This window comes from Camelus ferus, chromosome 36 (assembly GCF_009834535.1).
Source record: "Camelus ferus isolate YT-003-E chromosome 36, BCGSAC_Cfer_1.0, whole genome shotgun sequence".
Lineage (NCBI taxonomy): Eukaryota > Metazoa > Chordata > Mammalia > Artiodactyla > Camelidae > Camelus > Camelus ferus.
In genome coordinates, this window is record NC_045731.1 from 11,346,014 (window position 1) to 11,368,978 (window position 22,965).

Genomic DNA, 22,965 nt, shown 5'->3' on the forward strand with positions numbered 1-22,965 from the left:
GGCACTTTGTGCACACTTGAGGGCAACTCTCCATCAAGTATGAATCACTTTGCTGAGTCAGCACGCTGCTGTGGTTTAAGTATCACTCTAAATGCAAAATAGGCACCAATCTGTGTCTGGTAAACAGTATATGTAAGCATAAGTCCCAGTTCGTGCTGACAGTTCTTGGGTACACAGTCAGAGCTCTTGACAGCACATACATCAGTCCAGAGCTCTTGGCAGACACCAGTTGTCCCCTCTACTTAACTCCCTCTCTTTCTCCCTTCACATTAGTTGCTTCAGTTTTGTCTCCCCTAATTTACTTCTAATTCATTCCTAAACCCCTGCTAATCTGTATTCTTCCCACAAGACTCCACTAAAACTGCTATTCCCAAGGTCACCAATGACCTCCTTTTTGCTAAAACTGACAGGCACTTCCCAGTTTGCGTGTTTGTTATTTTTTTCCTCTCACATGAACGGGTACTACACTGACACCATCGCCTCCTCCCACCTTCATGAACTATTCTTTTCTCTTAACTCCAATTATATGACTCTTCTCTTAGGTTTTTTTTTTTTTCCTATCTCCTCATTTGGGCTGTCTGTTTATTTCCTTCTGCCTTTCCTAAGTGTTGATATTTTTCAAAAACCAGTCTTAGTTCTTTTCTCAAATTGCTGTGGTATATAATCCATTTCCAGAGGTTTATTAATATCCTTTTGACTCCCAGGACAGCTCTTTCTCATGCACTCCAGTTCATGTGAATAGTGCATATCCTTCTGACCCTTCTTGCTAGAATTTACCTACTTCTCTACTCCTTCCGGCCCCACACCACATGCCATAAAGGTTCAGACCACATCACCTGTTTCCTCCGTAACTCTGAACATACACTTGACTGGCATCTCTGTTCTAAACTTGTCTACTTGTATTGCAGTAACAGTGAATCAAACAGGATTTTTCCCCTAAAACTAAACATCTCTCACTCCTTTAATAAAACTAAAACTCTCCAGTGACTTCTTCCTTCATATGGATGACAACACATAGTTCATACAGGGCTTTACAAGGTGCATTTTGTAATATTTTCTCTCCTCCTTGCCAAAGCTCCAGCCTCATCTTTCCCCTGCCGCCTTGTTCCCAGCCTCTGTCACTGAACGATACGATGTGCTGGCAGAAGATGAGCAAGCCTCTTCATTGGGAAGCTAGCAATTCTTTATCAGGATAACCATACTTCTTAGACTCATGCCTCCAGGATAAATTTCCTATTAAACTGACCACTTCTGTTACCTCTGACATTCAACCTTCACGTTCAAGTAATTAGTTAAGTAATTACTTACGTGATTAAGTAATACAAAAGTCTGGACACAGAAGAGATGCTTTGAGCTATTTGAAAAGAATAATCCATGATTGAAAGAATTTAGTTGTCTTGAGTTACTGTTACCTTGTGTTATTTTATACATCTTCATAATTTCCCTGTTTATTTTGCTACAGTATTGGGTGTTTTCTATTCCAATCTTCAAATTTTCCAAAACATAAAAAAGGCAAATATGGACGCATGCATTTTACACTGTTACAGAGTTTATTTGAGGTCAGCTTATGCGGTTTCAGGGTCAGTAGTTACAAAGCTATTGCTGAAGGGACAGCTCTAATTGTGAGGGAAAACCTGGACAGCATAGATACAGCTTGGTAGTAGATCTATATTTGTATCATATGCCATCTTTGAATTTTTAAGCCTTTATGCTCAATAATCAATATTCTATCTAGCACAATAATAACACATAGAATTATTTATGGTTACAATTAAGGTGTACTTTTCAGTCACAAGAGGAATGAAAAAGTTATTAGAGAGATGATGTGATTTAATGAAAAGGCCATTGAACACAGCAAAGGCTCTCAAATGAGGTAATAAATGTGAAAGTCTTTGAGAAAAAAAAAAGTATTATGCAAGCATAGTGTTAATAGTAAAAGTCTAAAATATTCATTTCTAGTAGACCTCATGCTTTCTGGGGCTATCAGAATAACATTAAAAAATTGATCTAGAAGGAAATCTACTTCAGGATGACACCTGCACCCCAGTGTTCATAGCAGCACTATTTACAATAGCCAAAACATGGAAACAGCCTAATGTCCATCAACAGGTGACTGGATAAAGAAGATGTGGTATATTTATACAATGGAAACTACTCAGCCATAAAAACTGACAACATAATGCCATTTGCAACAACATGGATGCTCCTGGAGAATGTCATTCTAAGTGAAGTAAGCCAGAAAGAGAAAGAAAAATACCATATGAGATCGCTCATATGTGGAATCTAAAAAACAAAAACAAAAACAAACAAAAACAAAGCATAAATAAAGGACAGAAATAGACTCACAGACAGAGAACACAGACTTGTGGTTACCAGGGGGGTGGAGTGTGGGAAGGGATAGACTGGGATTTCAAAATTGTAGAATAGACTACACTGTATAGCACAGGCAAATATACACAAAAGGTTATGATAACTCACAGAGAAAAAAATGTGACAATGAGTGTGTATATGTCCATGAATAACTGAAAAATTGTGCTGAACACTGGAATTTGACACAACATTGTAAAATGATTATAAATCAATAAAAAATGTTAAAAAAAAAGCACGAAATGTAAAAAAAAAAAAAAAAAAAAAAACCATGTTTCAACACTCAACTAAAAAACAAATTATTACATACATAAGTGAATTCAACCAGGTGGGTGCCCAGCCCTGATTTTATTCTGTTTGCTTCCCCAAAACAGTAGTAACCATTCTGCTGAATTTACAATTTCTCATTCAAGGGCACTTTTTCACAACAATATTACACGTCTATATTCTAATGCTAATTACAGAATTGCTTTTCATATTGTAAAATGATATAATGGTATCATAATACATATGTTTGTAATTTTAACTTTTGCCCAAAACTATGTTCTTGGAATTTATTCTTGTTGATATGTATGTTTATATTTTCACTGTGTGCAGTATAACCTTGTTTGAATATAGTACAATTTGATTATTAATTTCCCTACTGACAAAATTTTGAGATCCTTTTTTGTTTGTATGTGTTTTAAATAGAGTTACTTTTTAGAACGGTTTTAGGTTCAAAGCAAAATGGAGTGGAAAGTACAGAGAGTTTCCCATATACCCCCTACCACACACACATACACACACACTCACACCCACACAGAGCTTCCACACCAGAGTGGGTACATTGTTACAATCAGTGAACCTACATGAAACATTATTATTACCACCCAAAGCCCATAGCTTACGTTAGAGTTCACTCTTGGTGCTGTCCATTCTACGGGTTTCACCAAATGTACAATGATGTGTATCCACCATTATAATATTACACAGAATAGTTTCACTGCCCTAAAAATCTCTATGCTCCACCTCTTCATCCCACCTTCCCTGTAACACCTGGTAACCACTGATCTTTTTACTGTCTCCATAGTTTTGCATTTTCCAGAATGTCAGAGTTGGAATTCTATAGTAGGTAGCCTTTTCATATTGCCTTTATTCTTAACAAAAGTAGTAAATTAACTATCACTGAAAATGCATGGGACCAATTCCACCTTCAATCTGTCATAGGATTAAGCATTATTACAGTCACAAATATGAATACTTACTCTGGAACATTAAAGACATTAAATTAATTTCTTGAAGCAGGAAGACAATGCCTGTGCATTCATTGGAAGATACAGCTAGGAATTTTTTTTAAAGCCAAATTAATTAGCACACTATCAAAACTGACACATCAATATTAATTAGGTCATCATTCCAAAGGAGGAAAATCAGGTCAAAAGTCAACCAACATTTATTAATCATCTACTTCCCTCGAAAGTGTTACTTATGCACTTGAGATACAAGACAGATGAGATGCCGCCTCTGCCTGCAGGTGCTTTCCTGCTTATTATTTCATAATAGTTTCAGAAAGTAAATTAAAGGGTCATGCGATTTAGCAACAAGAGATGCAGTAGAAAAAGCAATTCATTATGCTTGAATGGGGGAAGGGAGGAGGGGGATGCAAATAAATGCAGGAGGGCCCTCGCAAAGGAAGAGATATTTGACAGCTGCCTAGAGGGTGAGCAGGCTTCCCTCAGGAAGCAAAAACTATACAAGGGCGTTTCAGGAAGGGAGAGAACAGTGCACACCCAAAAGCAAGCTACCTCTCAGTAAACTCAATCAGGCTGGACTGACTGTACCCCCAGGGAAGTTTATGCATGTCCAAATACACAAACCAGCATGGGAGGACAAAGATTCACTCCCTGATCAAATTCTCACCAGGCTCCTCCAAATCCTCTTCTCCATGAGGCCTCAACCTTGGCCTAAAAAAACCCACAGACTCTCAACAAAAATGATTTTGCCCATCCCTGACCCCTACCCAATTCACATTAAAAGACTTAAACACTAACATGTTTTCTAATAGCTGAAGGCCACATCCTTAGAATGACTCTAACAAATCCCCAACCAGAAAGGGCCTGTATGAGAAAGCTGAAGGCTGCCAAGAGAATTTCATTTGCCTTAGCATTTACTAAAAAGGCCTGACAACTGTGACTCCTTCCTCTGTCCCTTTCAGATAGACTAGTATCTCCTACAACTCAAGAGTGTCTTTCCTAAGTACCTGAAAGCCATGCCTTTGAAATGTGATCACCAGGAAGGATGGAGCCCCTGTCTCCAACTCCCTTCAATACTTGCCAGCCAGCAGACCCAGCTGGCCTCATCAGCATTTACACTGAGGACCCCTTTGTAATGTTCCACTTCTTGGATGCTGACAATTGTTTCTGAGTTCACGTTTATGCTGGGCTCTCTTCCCCACTGCAATAGTATAGTACTGATTAAAATCTGTCCTGACCATTTTAACTGGTGTCTGGCTTTGCTTACCTTTGATAGTAACAGAACAGGAAATAATGCAATCCATAGTCCTAAAGCCTTCAGTAGCGCTCTTTGCCTTTCAAATACAGTCCTGCTGATTGCTTGGCATTTGAAGCCCTGTCTGAGCTCAGCAGAACAATTGGGAATTCCCAGAGGCTGCTTCTTCTCTGTCCTTTGTCCTCATCCTCCTTATGACATGAGTCCTTCCACATCACACTCTATTCACCTATTTTTATACTGAACTCATTTATTCTCCCCCTCATTCATATGTCAAACACATTCATTAACTGATTAACTACCATCTGTCAAGACTTCCCAAAGTCCATGCCTCTACTTTCATAAATCCTTCACTAATAGCTCCAGCCAGAGTATCTTCTTTCCCAACTGAGGATAGGGTAAGTACATTTAACCTACAGGCAGATTTTTTTTCTCCTATTATATCTTTGACTATTGCTCCTATAGTATGCATTCTAGCAATTTCATCAGGAACATATTTTCCATATATTATGGATAGACCACATGATAGTCCACAGGCCAAATCTGGCCCACTGCCTGTTTCTGTACAGCATGAACTAAGAGTGTCTTTTACATATTTTAATGGTTGAAAAAATCATAAGAAGAATATTTTATAAACATAAAAATCAAGAAATTCAAATTTCAGTGTCCATAAATAACACTTTTTTTGGAACACAGCCATGCTCATTCGTTTACATACTAGCTATAGCTGTTTTCATGCTACAATGTTTCAAGAGTAACTAGCTCTAACAAAAAAATGTATTACCCACAAAGCTGAAAGTATTTGCTATTTGGCTCTTTACAGACAAAGCATGACAACCCCTGTATTAGATAACTATTTGCTGCAGTGTGTTCATTCCAGTGATGGTTAAATAAGAAAAGTATCATATGATATCACTCATATGTGTAATCTGAAAAAAAAAAAAGAAAGAAAGAAAGGAAAAAGAAGACACTATTGAACTCATCTATAAAACAGAACTAGACTCGCACACAGGTAAACAAATCTTATGGTTACCTGGGGAAAGGGGGCAGAAAGGATAATTTGAGAGTTTGAGATTTGTAAATGTTAACCACTATATATAAAAGAGATAAAAAAGATTTCCAGTCAAGATGGTAGAGTGGTAGGACCACGAGCTCGCCTCTCGCGACTACAACGAATCCACGATGGAATGCTAAACAACCATCAAAAAAAAAGACTGGAACCTAGCAAAAAAGATCTTCTGCAACTGGAAACATAAAGAGGGAACCACAGCAGGAAGGTAGGAGGGGTGTGCTCACCATATAATCAGTCTCCATGCACCCTGGGGGGGGGTGACCCACAAGCTGAAGATTTGTGAAGTCCCAGAGGCCCTCCCACAGGAGTGAGAGCTCTAAGCCCCACGTCAAGCTCCCCAGTCTAGGTCTTGTATTGGGAAGACGAGGAGACCCCAGGACATCTGGTTTCAAAGGCCAGTGGAGCTTGGCTCCAGAAGCCCCACGAGACTCAGGAAAATGGAAACTCCATTCACTTAGGAAGTGTACACGAAAACTCACGTGCGCCAGGTCCAAGGGCAGTGGCAGTGATTTCGTAAGAACCTGGGCCAGGCCTGCCTGCTGGATTTGGAGGGTCTCCTGGGGATGTGGGGAATGGCTGTGGCTCACCCAGAGGACATAAAAGCTGGTGATGGACATTATGGGAGTGTTCATCTACATGAGCTTTCCTGGAGGCTGACATCTTGATCGGATCCTTAGCACCAAGACCTGGCCCCACCCAACAGCCTGGAGGGAAGCCTCAGGCCAAGCAACATATAGGGTGGGAACACAGGCCCACCCATCAGCAGACTTCCTGAGCTGCAAAGGCCTCTAGACATAGTCCTACCCACCAGAGGCCCAGGACCAGGCTTCACTCAGCAGTGGGCAGGCACCAGCTCCTCCTGCCAGGAAACCTGCATAAGCCTCTAGTCCAGCATCACCCACCAGGGGCAGATACTAAAAATAAGAAAACAACAATCCCAAAGCCTGTGGAAGGAGCCCACAAACACACAGAAAAATAGATGATGGGGTGGCAGAGGAACATCTCCCAGGCCAAGGCACAAGATAAAATCCCAGTAGGAGAAATAAGTGATGAGGAGATAGGCAATTTATCTGAGAAACAGTTTAAAGTAATGATGGCCAAGATGTTCAGAGAACTCAAGAGGAGTACAGATGCACAGAGCAAAGTTTTTAGTAGAGTTGGAAAACATAAAGAATACCCAAACAGAGTTGAAGAATAAAATCACTGAAATGAACAATATACTAGAAGGAACCAAGAATAGACTAAATGAAGCAGAAGAACGGATCAGTGAATTGGAAGACAGATTAGTGGAAATCGCTACTTCAGAACAGAAAAAAGAAAAAAGAATGAAAAGAAATGAAGATAGTTTAAGAGAACTCTGGGACAACATGAAGTGCTCTAATATTTGCATTATAGGGGTCCTAGGAAGAGAACAGAGAGAAAGGACCTGAGAAAATTTTGGAGAGATAATCACTGAAAACTTTCCCAACTTGGGAAAGGAAACAGTCACCCAAGTCCAGGAAGCACAGAGAGGACCACATAGGGTCAACACAAAGAGGAACACACCAAGGCACATAGTCATCAAATTGACAACAATTAAGGATAAGAAGAAAATATTAAAATCAGCAAGAGAAAAGCAACAAATAACATACAAGGGAATTCCCACAAGTTTATCAGCTGATTTTTCAGCAGAAACTCTACAGAACAGAAAGAAGTGGTATAATATATTTAATGTGATGAAAGGGGTAAACTTACAACCAAGAACACTCTATCCAGCAAGGCTCTGGTTCAGACTTGATGGAGAAGTCAAAAGGTTCACAGATAAACAAAAGCTACAAGAATTCAGCACCACAAAACCAGCTTTACAACAGATGTTACAACTTCTCTCGTCATCAAACCATAAGAAAAGAGAACAAAAAGAAGAAAGAGGGGAAAAAAAAAAAAAAAAGACCTACAAAAAACTGCCTTGGTTGTTCGGGGTCTTTTGTGGCTCCTTATAAATTCTGGAATTCTTTGTTCTAGTTCTGTGAGGAATGTTGTGAGTATTTTGATGGGGGTTGCATTGGATCTATGGATTGCTTTCGGTAGTGTGGCCATTTTGATAGTGTTGATTCTTCCAATCCAGGAGCACAAGAAATCTTTTCATTTCTTTGTGTCATTTTGGTGTTTGGAGTATAGGGAACCTCCTTCCTTAAGTTTATTTTTAGGTATTTTGATGTTTTTGATGTAATGGAAATGTTCATGCCGGTTATAAAATTCTCGCTTTTGAAGTGAAAAAAAAAAAAACGTGAATGAAGGGCTGCAAATGACAAAATATCCTTCTTTTCTATGGGTGAGTTGTATTCCATTACATACATACATACATATATATACATATTTCTTACATTACATTCATCATATAGATATAGATATATATACATGCTGCATCTTCATTATCAATTCAACTACTCATGTGCACTTACGATGCTTCCATATCTTGGCAATCATAAATAATGTTGCTGCTAATAGCAAGGTGTGTGTATCTTTTTTAATTAATTCTTATTTTGTGGTTGGCTTTATTCCTTTGATAACTATATAAATTTAAAAAGCTAAAGCTCTAAACATCCTTAGAAATAATGAACAGCATATATATGTAAATTTAAAACATATATGTGCAGTAAAAAAAAAAAAAGAAATGAGCTATCAAGCCATGAAAGACATGGAAGAAACTAAAAAACCCTATTACTAAATGAAAAAAGTGAGTCTGAAAAGGCTACAAACTGTACGAGTCCAACCAAATGACATTCTAGAAAAGGCACAGCTACAGAAACAATAAAAAGATCGTGGTTTCCAGGAGTTTAGTGAGAGGGAGGGAGGAATGAACAGATGGAGCACAAGGGATTTTTACGGTGATTAAACTCTTCTACGTGATACTATAGTGGCTACATGTCATTATGCATTTGTCAAATGTACAACATCAAGAGTGAACCTTAATGTAAACTACGGACTTTGGTTGATAATAGTGTGTCCATGTTGGTTCATCGTTTGTACCAAATATGCCACACTGATGAGGGATGTTGAGGGTAGGGGAGTATATATATGTGGGTGGAGAGGGTTATGTGTGAACTCTGTATTTTCTGCTCAACTCTGCTGTGAACCTGAAACTCCTCTAAAAAAATTCTCAATTAATTTAGGAAAAGATATTAAAAAACAACCCCAAATTGCTTCTGGATACCACATGGAACTATATTCAATAGTTCTGTAATAACATTTAATGAAGAAGAATATGAAAATCAATATATGTACATACACGCATGACTGGGACATTAAGCTGTAGACCACAGACTGACACACTGTAACTGACTATCTTCAAAAACATAAATCACATTCTCAGATCTACAAAGGAAAGTGGTGTTCACTTTTCAATTTTTTACAGGTATTCACTTAATTCAGCTCTGATCCACCTCAGGGTCCTAACGGGTCGCGAGGCCCGGGCCTCACCTACGCACCGCTACCCGCGAGCGCAGCCCAGGCTTCACCCGCCGGCTCCCGACCTGCGCGCCCCCACCAAGCGCCCCCTCACCCGCTCGGCGGCGGCAGCGGGAGGCGGCAGCAAACGGCGGCGGCAGCAAGCGGCGGCCCAGACCCCAGGCCGCGTTCCTCCTCCAGGAGCTGGTCCGCGAGCACTAGGCTCCCGCCCAGCTTTCACACGCTCCGGGCGGGTCCGGTCGGCGCGTCTGTGCGTCCACGCGCATGCGCGCCCCTCCTCCTCCCGCCCGCAGCGCGGACGCTCGGGCTGCAACTCCTGTTCTTCGGGAGGTGGGGACTGGTGCCGGGCTGGGGGCTGGGGGCTGGGGGCTGGGGGCAAGGGCCTGGCAGTGGGGCGGAGGGCCCATCCCTTTACCCGCCCCACCGGGTCTCCATCCTTAACACCCCCATCCCATCACCTACCGGTCCTGACACAACCAAAACCTCGAACAGCTCAGGGCCAGGCCACACCCCCTAGCCCCACTCCCCCTGCTCGCCTTCCCTCCCAAACCCTGTGAATGCCCCCCCACCTACAGCCAAGCCCCCAAGTCTCCCACAGGACCCCCGAAATGGGACTTCCTCTCACACCGAGGTACCCGCCCCGACACTCCACCACGCTAGTAACCTATGGCCCCCACGCCACAAGCTCACCCCTCATGCCTCACTGCAGGACCCCCAACATCCCAAGATGGTCCCCCTCACCCCTCAGCCGGGTCAATTCCACTCCCAGCGATTCCTCACCCCTCAGCCTGTGCCCACTCACCGCGGGATCCTCCCTCACCCGGAGTGCAACCTTACCCCCAGCTGACCCCCTCACCCCTCAACCAGCGGGGGGCAGGATGGTCTGGGCTCCCATCACCATGGCGACAGCCAGCCAGCCAGGGATCCCGGGCAGAGTGCTGGCACACAGCCCTGTGTCCCAGGCTCCTGGGCCCGGGCGGGGGTTGGACGCAGTTCCAATTCTCGCCCGGGCGCCCTGCCCCCACCCCTACTCCCCCCCACTTCTCCCCCCACCACCCAGTGCCTCGTCTCAGCTGATGGGGCAGGGTGGTACCAGGGTGCACACCACTCGCCAGTGGGCCTTGGGTGGTTGATGGTGCTGCCGGCAGGGAGGGGGCAGCCCCGCCCAGAATGGACAGCAGGCAGCAGCAGAGGCAGAGGCAGAGGCGGGGAGGGGGGCTGCCCTGGGAGAGCCAGACAACTTCCTCCCAACTCCCCCGCTGCCTGGCCTGGGGGGCAGCCTCTGCTGCCCTGGCTTCCTGGAAAGAATCTCTCCCTGTCAGCCTGCTCCTGGGAGGTAGGCAGGGTGTGGTGGTCGGGGGTGGGGGGGGGGGCATCAGCAGCAGCAGCAATGGCAGGATTGGGGCTGCCTATGCTAGAGCGGGATTTGCTCCCATTTCCCGCTGTCGCTGCCGCCGCCCCCGCACCCTGACAGCACCTCCTCATCTCCCAGGGGCAGAAAATGACCTGCAACATAGGCCCTGCAAATCTGGACAGCAAAAGCTGCCCCCAGGACAGGACGCAGGAGAGATGGGAGCAAATTCACAGGCTCCCAAGGGTAGACCCCTCTCCCCGCTGCCGCCGCCGCCGCCGCCCCCGCACCCTGACAGCACCGCACCCGCCTCCTGGGAACAGGCCATGGCCTGAGGGCCAGTCGGACGTGCTCCCTGGCCTGTCCGGTGCCCTCCCACCTCCTGGGGTGGCGGCATCCGCTACCCACCCCGGGTATAAGCGGCAACGAACAGGCGCCCGTATTACTAATGAGCGGGAAGAAGTGGGCACCACGAACCACGCGGTGGCCCCCGACCCACCTCAGGGTCCTAACGGGTCGCGAGGCCCGGGCCTTACCTACGCACCGCTACCCGCGAGCGCAGCCCAGGCTTCACTCGCCGGCTCCCGACCTGCGCGCCCCCACCATGCGCCCCCTTACCGGCTCGGCGGCAGCAGCAAGCGGCGGCCCAGACCCCACGTCGCGTTCCTCCTCCAGGAGCTGGTCCGGGAACAGTTGGCTCCCGCCCGTCTTCTTCAAGCTTCGGGCTGTTCCGCGTCTGCGCAGGCGCATCGGCGCGTGCGTACGCGCCCCTCCTCCTCCCGCCGGAAGCGTGGACCCTCGTGCTCGTGCTCCTGCTGCTCGGGTTGTGGCGAGTGGGGCCGAGCGGTAACCGATCAGGGTCTGGCGGGGGGCGTGGCTGTGGGGCATTAGCCCTGGGACAGAGAGAAGAGGGATGGAAGAGTTAAAAATAAATCTCTTATTTCAGGATTTCTTGAAAAGTTATCTTGGTGCTAGTCAGTGCACAGCGAATAAAAACCAAATAATTGTTCGAAACTTTCTATCTACAAGTTGGCCACTTTACAGACAATAAGTTCAAATCATCAAGATCAGGGAAACTCAAGCGATGCATTTAACTCAGCCTACTGATAAATGAAGAGGTACAGAGTGTGAGGTTTCAACCATCTAGTCAGAGTTCCAGAAGGAGAAGGGGAGAGAGAGAATGGAGGCCATTGTTTGAGGTTATAATATTTCAAATATTAGTGGCGATAACAGTTAAGAATTGTACAGAATTCTATTTAGAGACTATCATCTGGGTGTTTGGGGTGCTTGTCTTTCTGGGTTGCCATTGCTTGTAGGACACTTCAATGAACAAAGTTGGAGATATGCATTTTTTAGAGAACCTTGAAATTCAACATTGTAAAATTTATTTGACTACTTAGATTTTATAATTGTACCTCTTTTCCACTTGAAAACTTAATTCCTAAGACATTAAAAGGAACACAGTAACTAATTCATTTTATTTCAATTTACTGATATCTACGTACCCACACATGAATACTAATACTTCAACATAGCCATATTCATAATACTTAAATAATGAGTTTAATATGTGAAACTTAAGATTTATCTAAAGGTTTGTTTTTTAACTGCAGGCTATACATTACTAGCAACAGAGCCAAAATATTGTAGGTTTACTGCACAAATATGATTCCTCGTAGTGGGATTATGCCACCAAGTTTATACGTAGATAGGTTTCATTTCATTATTTTCAATTTTAATAATTGTTATATTAGGTTATTTTATTTATTTCACTTTGAATTATGTAAAATATATACATGATTCCAAGTTCAAAATTATAAAGCAGAATTTTTACTTGCATCCACATGCTTGTTTTTAATTTTTTCGTATAATAAAGATGAAATATAACATTTTATGTTTATGCCATTGTATCTTTGGACAGATTATTAGAAATAGGATTCCTGAATTTATAAGATGACCGTGTGTATACTTTCATTAGGTATTGCAAAATCCCCTCCATAGTGTTGTACCATTTTTCATTCCCATCAGCAATGCTTGAGAATGCATCATTATTTAGAGGCTGGCCAACAGAATATGTTGTCAGACATTTCATTTGTTGATAATTTGGTAGCTGAATAATGTTTTTGCAGTATATTATTTTGAAATCCTTTATTATAAGGATTTATATATAATAAAGGATTTCAAAATAGGTTTAAGCTTTTTTCATATATTTAAGGGTCACATTTATTTATTTTTATGTGAAAATACTACATAAATATCATTAATGTTTCTATTAATTTGTTGGCCATTTTCTTCTCAATTTTTGGAAGTTTAAACAGAATTGTAAAGGAATTAACTTTAGGCCGAAGGAATGTTATTCTAGCTAGGGAGTCTGAAATAGAACAAAAAAAGGAAATTAAAGAAAGACATCCATGAACAAAGCAAGTAAACACTATATTCAAGTCACACTTCATAGTAATAAAATGTCTTGTGATTAAATAAAATATAATTTTAAAACATGAAAACAGCAAAAAGGTTGGAGTGGTAAATGCATTGACATTGATCGAAGGTCTTTGTTAGCTAAAAGGAAAGCAAAAGATTGAATTAAATTTATATGTTGAAATGTTAACAATGCTTAATATAAATTATAGGTTAACCATTAAACAAACAGAGTGTATAATTTTGAATTTAGTGGAAGGGAATATAAAACTGGGTTCAATCCCCAGTACCTCCATTAACAAAACAAACAAAAATCTTTTTTAAAAGTCCATAAAAAATAGATATATTTGAACAAGTAAAACTTGATAATATTTACTGCCCAAATGCCCTCACTGATGGAATTCTAAAGGTTATACTTCACAAAAATAAACTGATCTTAGCTGAAGATTTGAGGGAAGCAAGGAATCAAGGATAAAAACAAACATCTGTTTATAAAACAGGAATGACAGTGTCAACTTTCTTGACAGTTAAAAATTCAAGATAAAACTAAAATATGCAATCGGTTGTGAAGTAACAAAATGATCATTAAAACTATATTGAAATACATTCATATCAATGAATTTTATATTTAAATTAAAATATAAATTAAATCTTAAGATAGAAAATATAATAAAGTACTAATAAGTGGTTGGACAAAATTGTATCTGTCAAATATAAAGAAAAATAATATTGAAAATGCAGAAGTAATATCAAGACAAAGGAGATATTTACCAAATTAAAGGGAAACGTGCATGACGATGAAAGGCACACCTTTATAAGAAATAAACTTGTATGAACAAACAATATAGCAGATAAATAATGCAGAAGCAATGAACATGAAAGAACAGATAAAAAATGAAGTTATAAAGAAATATCAATGCATTAAATTTGTATTCATACATATCTAAAACAAAGTATAATTATGGATATAGACTAATTGATTAATATAACCAACATACTGAATTATTTATGTGTTTACTCAAAATCTATAGCTGTTTCAAGAAGTATTTTCCCCAGTTCAATCTTCTGCTTCAAATCTCAACTATACAACTCAGATATATAAATTAATCACAAAGTTGCAAAAAATGAGTATCTTGGGCAAAGATTTGAATTGTGTTATTAAGATACCATGTTGTCCCTCCAGCAATTAAAATGTGTATTTCAGTTGTTTTCTTTGCTTTGAATCTTATATTTAAGTACCTATCTCATTCCTTTTTATTTTTTACATTAATTGGATAGCTGTCAAATTCTTAACTAGATTTTTAATAAGGTATGTTAAAAATTTGAGCATTTTCAAAGGCAATTTACCTTTTTTGACCTGTTTTATATTATTAATTTAATTCTTCTGTGATTCTCTTCTAAACCCCATCTACATATACCTGTAGCAATATGCTTATTACATGTTTCCTTTTTCACTAATCTTCATGGTGTCATGAATCAATGTAAAATACACTCTGATGCTCATAATTAAAAGCATTCACTTTATATTAAATTGATCATTCCCTGTGCCCCTCAAAAGAACCACTTTTAATAAAATATTTATTATATTTGTTGCTTTGTTAAGAGTAAATATTAAAAGAATATGGTTGGGGTGAAGGGTTAGTGTTTAGGATATAAGGAGTTTAATGGTGAAAATACAAGCAAAAGAGTAAAACTTCATCCAGCTCATTAGATATATACATAATATTCTTGGCCCATGTATGTATATGTTTATGGGCCAGGAGTTTGCAGACTATCATGGTAACTATGAGGAAAGTTAAAAATTAAGAAAGAAAGAAAAGAAAGAAAGAAAGAAAAGAAAGAAAGAAAGAAAAAGAAAGAAAGAAAGAAAGAAAGAAAGAAAGAAAGAAGAAAGAAAGAAAGAGAAGAAAGAAAGAAGAAAGAAGAAGAAAGAAGAAAGAAAGAAGAGAAGAAAAGAAAGAAAAAGAAAAGCATAAAGGTGTACCTACTGATGACTGGGCTTCCTTAGGAACAGACTGGAAGCGACAGTCTCAAAACATGAGAAAACTGGAGACAGCGACAGTCTCCAAAAACACATGAGAAAACGTTTACTCTTGTTTTGTACATGTTGTTTCCTTCTGTACCTGTACTGTATGTAAAATTAAGGAAGAAAAGAAGCAGAAATAAAAGGGAAAAAAAGGAAGGAGAAAAGAAAGGAACCTGGCCATTTATTCTTTAAATATATAGCTAGTATTATCTCCTGTGAGCCAGAGATCTTTCAGAACCCCTCTTAGGACTCAAAGACACCTAAATGGCAGTTCTCTTCCAAATGCTCCTAATCCTGTATCTCTGTAGCTTTATAACAGTAAAGATGGTCTCAAGCAGATACAAATCAACTCCAAAATCTAAATGTATACAAGGTATACCTGTAACAAATTATATATTTTCATATATATTATATACATATATAACATATATAAGCATACATGTAGATATATACTCAGACATAATGTATATGTAGATATTTTTTAAAGAGATATATCCCCTAAAGTTTCTTCAGAACACTGTATTCCTTTAGTATGATTATCTTGGAAAAGACCTCCAGGCTCTAATAAAATAACCAGGGCATTCCCAGGACAACTCCAGTACAAACTTCAATCTAAAGGGTAAGAGATCCTAAGCCACACTTTTCCTAGGATTTCTGGTACTAGGGTGAGAACAAACTGATAAGTCAGCCACCAAAGCTTTTTTAGAATTGCCTTGAATGTAACCCAAAGAGCCCATAGATCTATTCACTCCACTGTCTAACTGTAACTTATTTTGTGTCTGTTATGTGCCAGGTTCTCGGTGAACAGCTGATCTGCCTAACTGAATAGTACAACAAACTTGCCTTCTGTCAACGTATGCACTACAGTCAAATGGACTCAAAGTCTATCTTTCCTGAGACTCAGGTGTCATAGCAAGGAAAAAACAAGAGCAAAAATCCATCTACTCCCACTTTTCAGCACTCCTGGCACTATATACAAAAGAACTCAATATTAAGAGACCTTGTTTCATATAATCCATTATTGTCAATATCTTCTTCTAATGAAAGATGGAAAGTTGATACCAGAAACATTTCTATAACTTTATACATTTGCGATTTTTAAGCTTTATTGATTGTATCCTATTTTCAAGATTGTAAAATGACCTGAACCTTTCAAAAGATTCAAAATAAAAAAGCAACTATAGATATCTCATTTATTTTTCATTTAAAGGTATCTTTTCTTCTTCAACTTAAGATTTCCTTCCTTTATGATTTATTAGCTAAACACACACACAAACACACAAATACAAATATTTTGAAGCAATATCTGTGTGTATGTTTTGTAATAATGAGAGCAATTTAATTACCCACAGTAATTGAATGAAAATGTTTAATTCTTAAAAAATTGTATTAACTCAAAAGGCAAGTCTTTTTCTTTTACATTATATCTTTTTGACCCAGGGAATGTCATTTAATCATTATTACTCAAGCATATTAGTAATTTATTCTTTGACTTTTAAAATCATATTAATAAAATAATTATTTATTAACTCATGAAAGTGTTTTAAGTACTATGAAGTTTCAAATAATATAGTTTTCCTGGAAAGAATATACATTTTAAAGATAAAATCCCTGTCCAAAGAGGTATTTTGATATTTGATACACAATCAATAGCACATAAAGTTACTTGGATGTTTAAGCATTTTTAAAATGATATTTTAAGTGGAAACATTGCAGAAACTTGCAGAAGCATTTTCCTTGTTTCTCATTTTAAGAATTTTGAAATTTTTCTATCTAGAGGTAGATGCTTAATTACTGATTATTATTCAATCAATATGTTCTTTATACAACCACACACAAAAGTTCACTTTTCCAATTTTCTATCATATGAACCCAGGTATGAATTTCTTTAGCTGGAAATAATTTTATAAAGCATCAGAAAATTGTTTAAGATCATTTAATGTTACATTAAGGTTGGACCACATATCTAAATAAGATGCTGGTGGAAATTAATTCGATCTAAGTTTTACATGCTATTAATTAAGTAAATAAAGCACCATGGTAGAGTCTTTTATACATTGTGTATTGTTGTCTATTGTGCTGCACAAAATTTAAGTTGTGGATTCAGTCCACTTTCTTCTATTATTTAAAAGTTCAAGAATGTCATAAAAATACATATGCCATTCTTTCTAATTAAAAACTATGCATATTTCATTAAGACGTTCTTATGACTTGCCTAGATTGCATGTTATGACACTCTTAACTGAGAAGGAAAGGCCAAGCAGATGACACAGCACACTTAAACATTATCCTCTGTGGATTTGCCCACATTAATCGTGCTCTTTATGAACCAAGAAGACATTCGATAATATTAGGTATTGTGGCAGTTTGAGAATACTATTAAAAAAGTGAATTATTAGGCTTGCCTATCTTTGGAGAAAAATTATTTTATTCCAATAGGAAGCATAAACACAAAATGATACTGACTTTCCTGTCTGCAGTAACCCCACCCCCACCATCTTAGCAGGCCCTCTCTTTTGGAGGAAGGATTAAATTATCTTATTAGTGCATTTATTATTATCTTTTTACACATTCAATTCACCAAACAGTGAAAAGTTGTTCATTGAGACTGACTACACTTAAAAAGCACAAATAGAAATATATTATAGTTAATCAGTCTATCTACCCACCTGTCTATTTTTTCTCCCTATCTCATCTTTCCTTCTCTCCCCCCACACCCTTTCTCTCTCTCACACACACACACACACACACACACACAAACCACATTGCCTGTGGGCAGTTTCATGTCCTTCCCTGGGCCCCTGGAATCATGGGTTGTTCCAGTTCCCTAGTCTTGCTCTGTAACATTACCCGTTCTTCTATCTGTGAAATCTATTCTCTCTGCACTTGTCTCTTTTACTTAAGGGCATTAAAACTCCCTCTTTGTAGGTATACAGATCTTGTCTATTTCTCTGCTGAACCAAAAAAAGAAAAAAAAAAGAAATCTAAAATATTAAAGTCATATAATACCTAGAGCAAAAAAAGTATCTTAAAACAGGAGAAAGTGAATAAAACATTGATGAATATAATATTTGGGAAACTCGAAAGCTGAGAGGTTGGAGAACTGTACAGCTAACAATGTTAAGATAGATTTCATGTCAATAGGGTAAAGATTAAATGATTTTATGAATAATAGTTAATCTGGAAATGGTTAATAGGATTATGTAAGCAAAATCAGAAAGGACTGTAAGCCTAACTCATTAGAATAATAAGGACAATTATCCTGGAATTTGTTAGATCAAAGAATAGAGACATGGCTGATGATTAAAATATTACAGCAGAGGATTTCATTATGAATATGGTATTAGACTTGCAGCAAAAATACTCCTAGAATAAAATCTTAATGGCTTCCAAAATAATATTTTTTTCTCCTAACTTTCCACGTTTGCCCCTTTAGACCTCTTCTCACAGGCAGATTGTGTTTGCATGGAGTTTATGATTTGCTAATCATTCTTTTTTTTTTTAATCAAGTTCTTGTCAGTCTTTAGAGAAAATGATTTAATTTGGTCATTTTCATGTTCAGATGTACCTGAAAAGGACTGGCTTACATTCAACTCATTTAAATAGAAGTTGTGAAAACTCTGTGGAATAGGAGAACTGTTTTCCAAGCAAAATAATTTAGAACATACTTGTGATAACTGGCAGCTTATTTTTTCCATCTAAATTTATAGACCTAAATCCGAGTATTAGGCAGACTTTCATTTATTTCACATCCAGCTATGCTTCAAGGACTTGGAATCAATTCTGCATAGTGTGGATCTGAAGGAAAACGTGATCCCTGAGATGCAAGACACAGCAATGACAGTCAATTTAGATTTATAAAGTGAGCAGAACAAGAAACATCACAAAATACTATCATGTAAAATTGGTAATTTTTGCTAATTTTTCAAACACAAAAGTGTTACATACATTGATTTAAAGTGAAGACATACAAACAAATTAAAATATACCAGAAAGTTTTGATGTATGAGCTGGTGACTATGAGACTGACATTAATAATTTGCATATGGACAATTAAGAATTGACTGGTTGGTAAATTTTATAAAATACTGGAAAAATCACAGGATTTAGAGTCTGTATTTAGAGACCTGGATTTCAAATTCACTGTCATCACTTACTACCTATGCAACCTCAAGCATTTTGCATCAATTATCTCAACTATCAAAAACCACACCAAAAGTATACCTACCTCATGAAATAGTTGAATGGGTTAACTAACCTACAATGCATGGCAGCACATTATGATTCCTAAAGCTTGGTGTAGTTGTGTCTGGGCTTAAGTGTGCTTTTCATGCTTCCTCTACGTTTACCACAATGACATGTCCCCACGTGCATAGGTTTATGTCTCTCTTACTATACAGAACTACAGAGGAAATTGATGTACTGTTTATTTATTATGTATATGTATATATATCTATACTTGTATCTTTAAATTCACCTTATTTTTAGCTGTTATAAATAAACATATATGCACACATGTGCACACACAGACATGTATACACACACATGCATTCACACACACATATATAGTCATAATAAACTGAAGAGGTCAATTGTAATCCCTAACACAACCACTAATAAAATACCAAAAAAAAAAAAAATACAGAAATGGAAATTTTAAAAGAACAAAAATGGCACACTGCAAAATAAAATTAAACACAAAAAGGGAGTAATAGAAAATTTGAGAATCAAAAAAGGTACAATATTTGGAAAACAATTAGAAAAATGACAGAAGTAAATACTTTCATTTGTGTAATTACTTTAAATATAAATGGACTAACTGCTCTAATAAAAAAACTTAGACAACATGGACACCCAAGACGGAGGTTATTCATCAACACGAGAAATGAACATCAGCCGAAGATACGTAAGATGGACAATGGGAGTTCAAGCCTTTCCTGGAGGAGGGTTGGCAGTTTTATATTATATCTGAGATAATTTCCCTGCACTAGGTGGAGACACAAAGTGTATTGCTGTCTTTAATCGGGAAGCTTAACGTGGTCCACGGTGGCCGACAAGCAGTGGGTTGTGCTGTTCTTGTTCTACGTCAGGTTAGCTAAGCCATAAGCAGCTTTCTTAGCGTTCCCTTCCCTTTGTGTGTCTCTAGGTTAGGGTTGTTCAGAAGAGAAGTTTACACCTGTTGGAGAGCAAACTGAAGGAGCAGTCCTTTGGCTGGGGGGCTGTGCTACAGCCGTGCACGTTGTCACTGACCTGCACCCTCACGCCGTCAGTGTGGAGAAGCTGCTCCTCCGGCGCCCGCCGGCCTCCGCAGGGGGTCCAGCCCTGGGCCAGGCAGGTGTGCAGCTCCATCCTGCTGCCACCGGTTTCTTCCACAGGGAGAGACACAGGCTCCAGGTCTTCCTGAAGGCGTTCAGATTTTATTGAATGGGTTAGATTTCTCCTGCTTAAAAGGTTTTTTTATTGTGGTAAAAGAATAGGATTTGCCCCTAAGGAAGTGTACCATGTTAAACCTCTCTCCGGGTTTTGGGGACAGTAAATACATTCATACAGTGCAATCACGACCACCTGTGTCTCCATAACTCTCCCCGTCTTTACGTGTGAAACCCTATGCCCGTAAACAACAACCCCCCGTTCTCCCCCGGCTGCAGCCACTTCTGTGTTTCCTCTTTCTGGGAATGCGGCCACTCCTAATCGCTCACACAAGTGGAATCGTACACGATTCACCGTCTTGCCCCTGGCTCACGGTACGCGTTCCGATGTCCCCCAGGTGCCCCCGTGCTGTCACACACGTCACAATGTTCTTCTTTCTTCAGGGGCAGTACTGTTCCATTGTACGCTCAGCCCACATCGTGCTCATCTGTCCATCCACGGAAGGACACTCGAGTTCCTGCCTCGTGGTAGGTATTGTCAACGGAGCTGCTGTGAAGTGGGTGTTCAAGTGCCTCTTTAAGACCTGTTGTATGTTCGCTCGGGGTTATTCTAAGCAGTGAGATTGCTGCAAGTGTGGTAGTTGTTTCTGAAATTTCTCTGAGGGGCTTCCAAACGTGTTTTGCACAACAGTAATGCCATTTTATGTCCTCACCAACAGTGCACAAGGGTTTCTTTTCTCCACATCCACGGACACCACACACGGACAGCAATCCAGGTATTCAAGGCTCAGACTGGCAGATGTTCCCCTTGGAGGGCGGGAGGAGGGGGGACCTGGTGGGGGCCCAGGAGCGCAGTGGGGTGGCAGCCCACGATGTGTGTGTGTGTGTGTTTGTGTGTGTGTGTGTGTGAAGATGTGGATGGGGGTGCGGGCAGGAGAGGTGAGACACGGACAGGAGTGTGTCGGAGGTCTTGCCCGGGGCAGGGCCCCGAGGGGTCAGGAGCAGCAGGAGGCTGACCTCAGGCTCACACCGGTGCTGACACAGGGGCTCAAGGGAAGGCGTCGGCCACTTCGCTTCCAGGGGCCCAGGAGGGGTTGTGCATGGGGGACGTGCTGTGGCCTGGTGTTGCCCCAGGGTCAGGACGGGGCCCTCAGGCCTGGTGGGGGCAGCTGTTCTGGGACTGGTGTTCCTCAAGGACCCGTGGGGCCAGCCCTGGTATCGACCATCCTGGTGTCCCCATGGGAATGTCTGGCTGGAGGCAGATCTGTGGTCCAGGGGATGGAGGTGAGGGGCAGGGCCTGGGGCCGGGCAGGCTGCAGGGACCATTAGCAGGTTCAGCTTGTTGGTTAGGTGTTCCGTGTGAGGGAGATTGCGAGTGGGGGAGACCCCCAGGATGGTTTCCGGAGCCCCGATAGAGCCCTGGAGGCAGAGGGTGCCCAGTGTCCTCATGCCTGGAAGGGTCCCTGAGGGCCGGCGATGCCCCTGGACCCAGCTGCCTGCCCCATGGCCTCACCCTCTTTTGTGTAGAGCCCACTGGAGAGAGCTGTCCCTTTCCTACATAAAATTCTCTTGTCTTCCTCTGTCTCTGTGTCTGTCTGTCTGTCTGGCTGTCCCCCACAGGAAGCTGGAATGGCCATTTCCAATGGCCCTAGGGTGCTGTGGCTTTACTGATAGACACTCAGTGCTGGTCCCAGCTCCCCTCCAGGAGCCTGTCCTGCTGGCCTCCCCTGGGGCCGTGGAGCCACAGACTCGGCACATTGATTTCGCCCCCTCTGCCCTGACATCACTGAAAAGCTCACACAGACACTTGGACAATGTCCAGCCGCCCAGGGCCGCGTCCCGTGGGTGACTGAGCTCCCCTGAAGTGCTGGCCTCGATCGCCCAGCAGAGCCAGCCCCAACCAGGCGCTGGCCTCCGTTTCCTGGAGTGTTTCCTGTGAAGGGCAGACAGCTGTGGCTCCTGTGTCTGCCCTCTGGGGAGTGCTGTGTCTCCTACAACCCGGGACCTGAGACTATTCCTTTGAGATGGAACCACCAGGAGGGACTGGAGCTCAGGGTCTGGCCTCCCTGGGAGGACCAGAGTCCTGACTCCGTCCCTGCACCCTTGGCAGCCGGTGGGCACAGTGGCCTTCACGCTCCTCGACCTGGGACGTGCTGCTCCAGGACGGGAGGACAATAATTTCTGTGGTTCCAACCCGACTGTGCTGCGTGTTACAGCAGCCGTGCTGACCAGGCGTCCGACTCCTGAGACTTGCTGCTGACTCCGCGCCCCCAGGGAACCCCAGGGATGGGTGTGGTGGGGGGAGAGCTGGGGCCTGGGGCTGGGAGGGTGTGGAGGGCGGCCAGGCTGTGGAGTCACCAGGGGAGGGGCTGCAACATAGAGCGATTCCCAGAGAGCTATGGAATGGTAAAGGATGCTTTATTGTCTC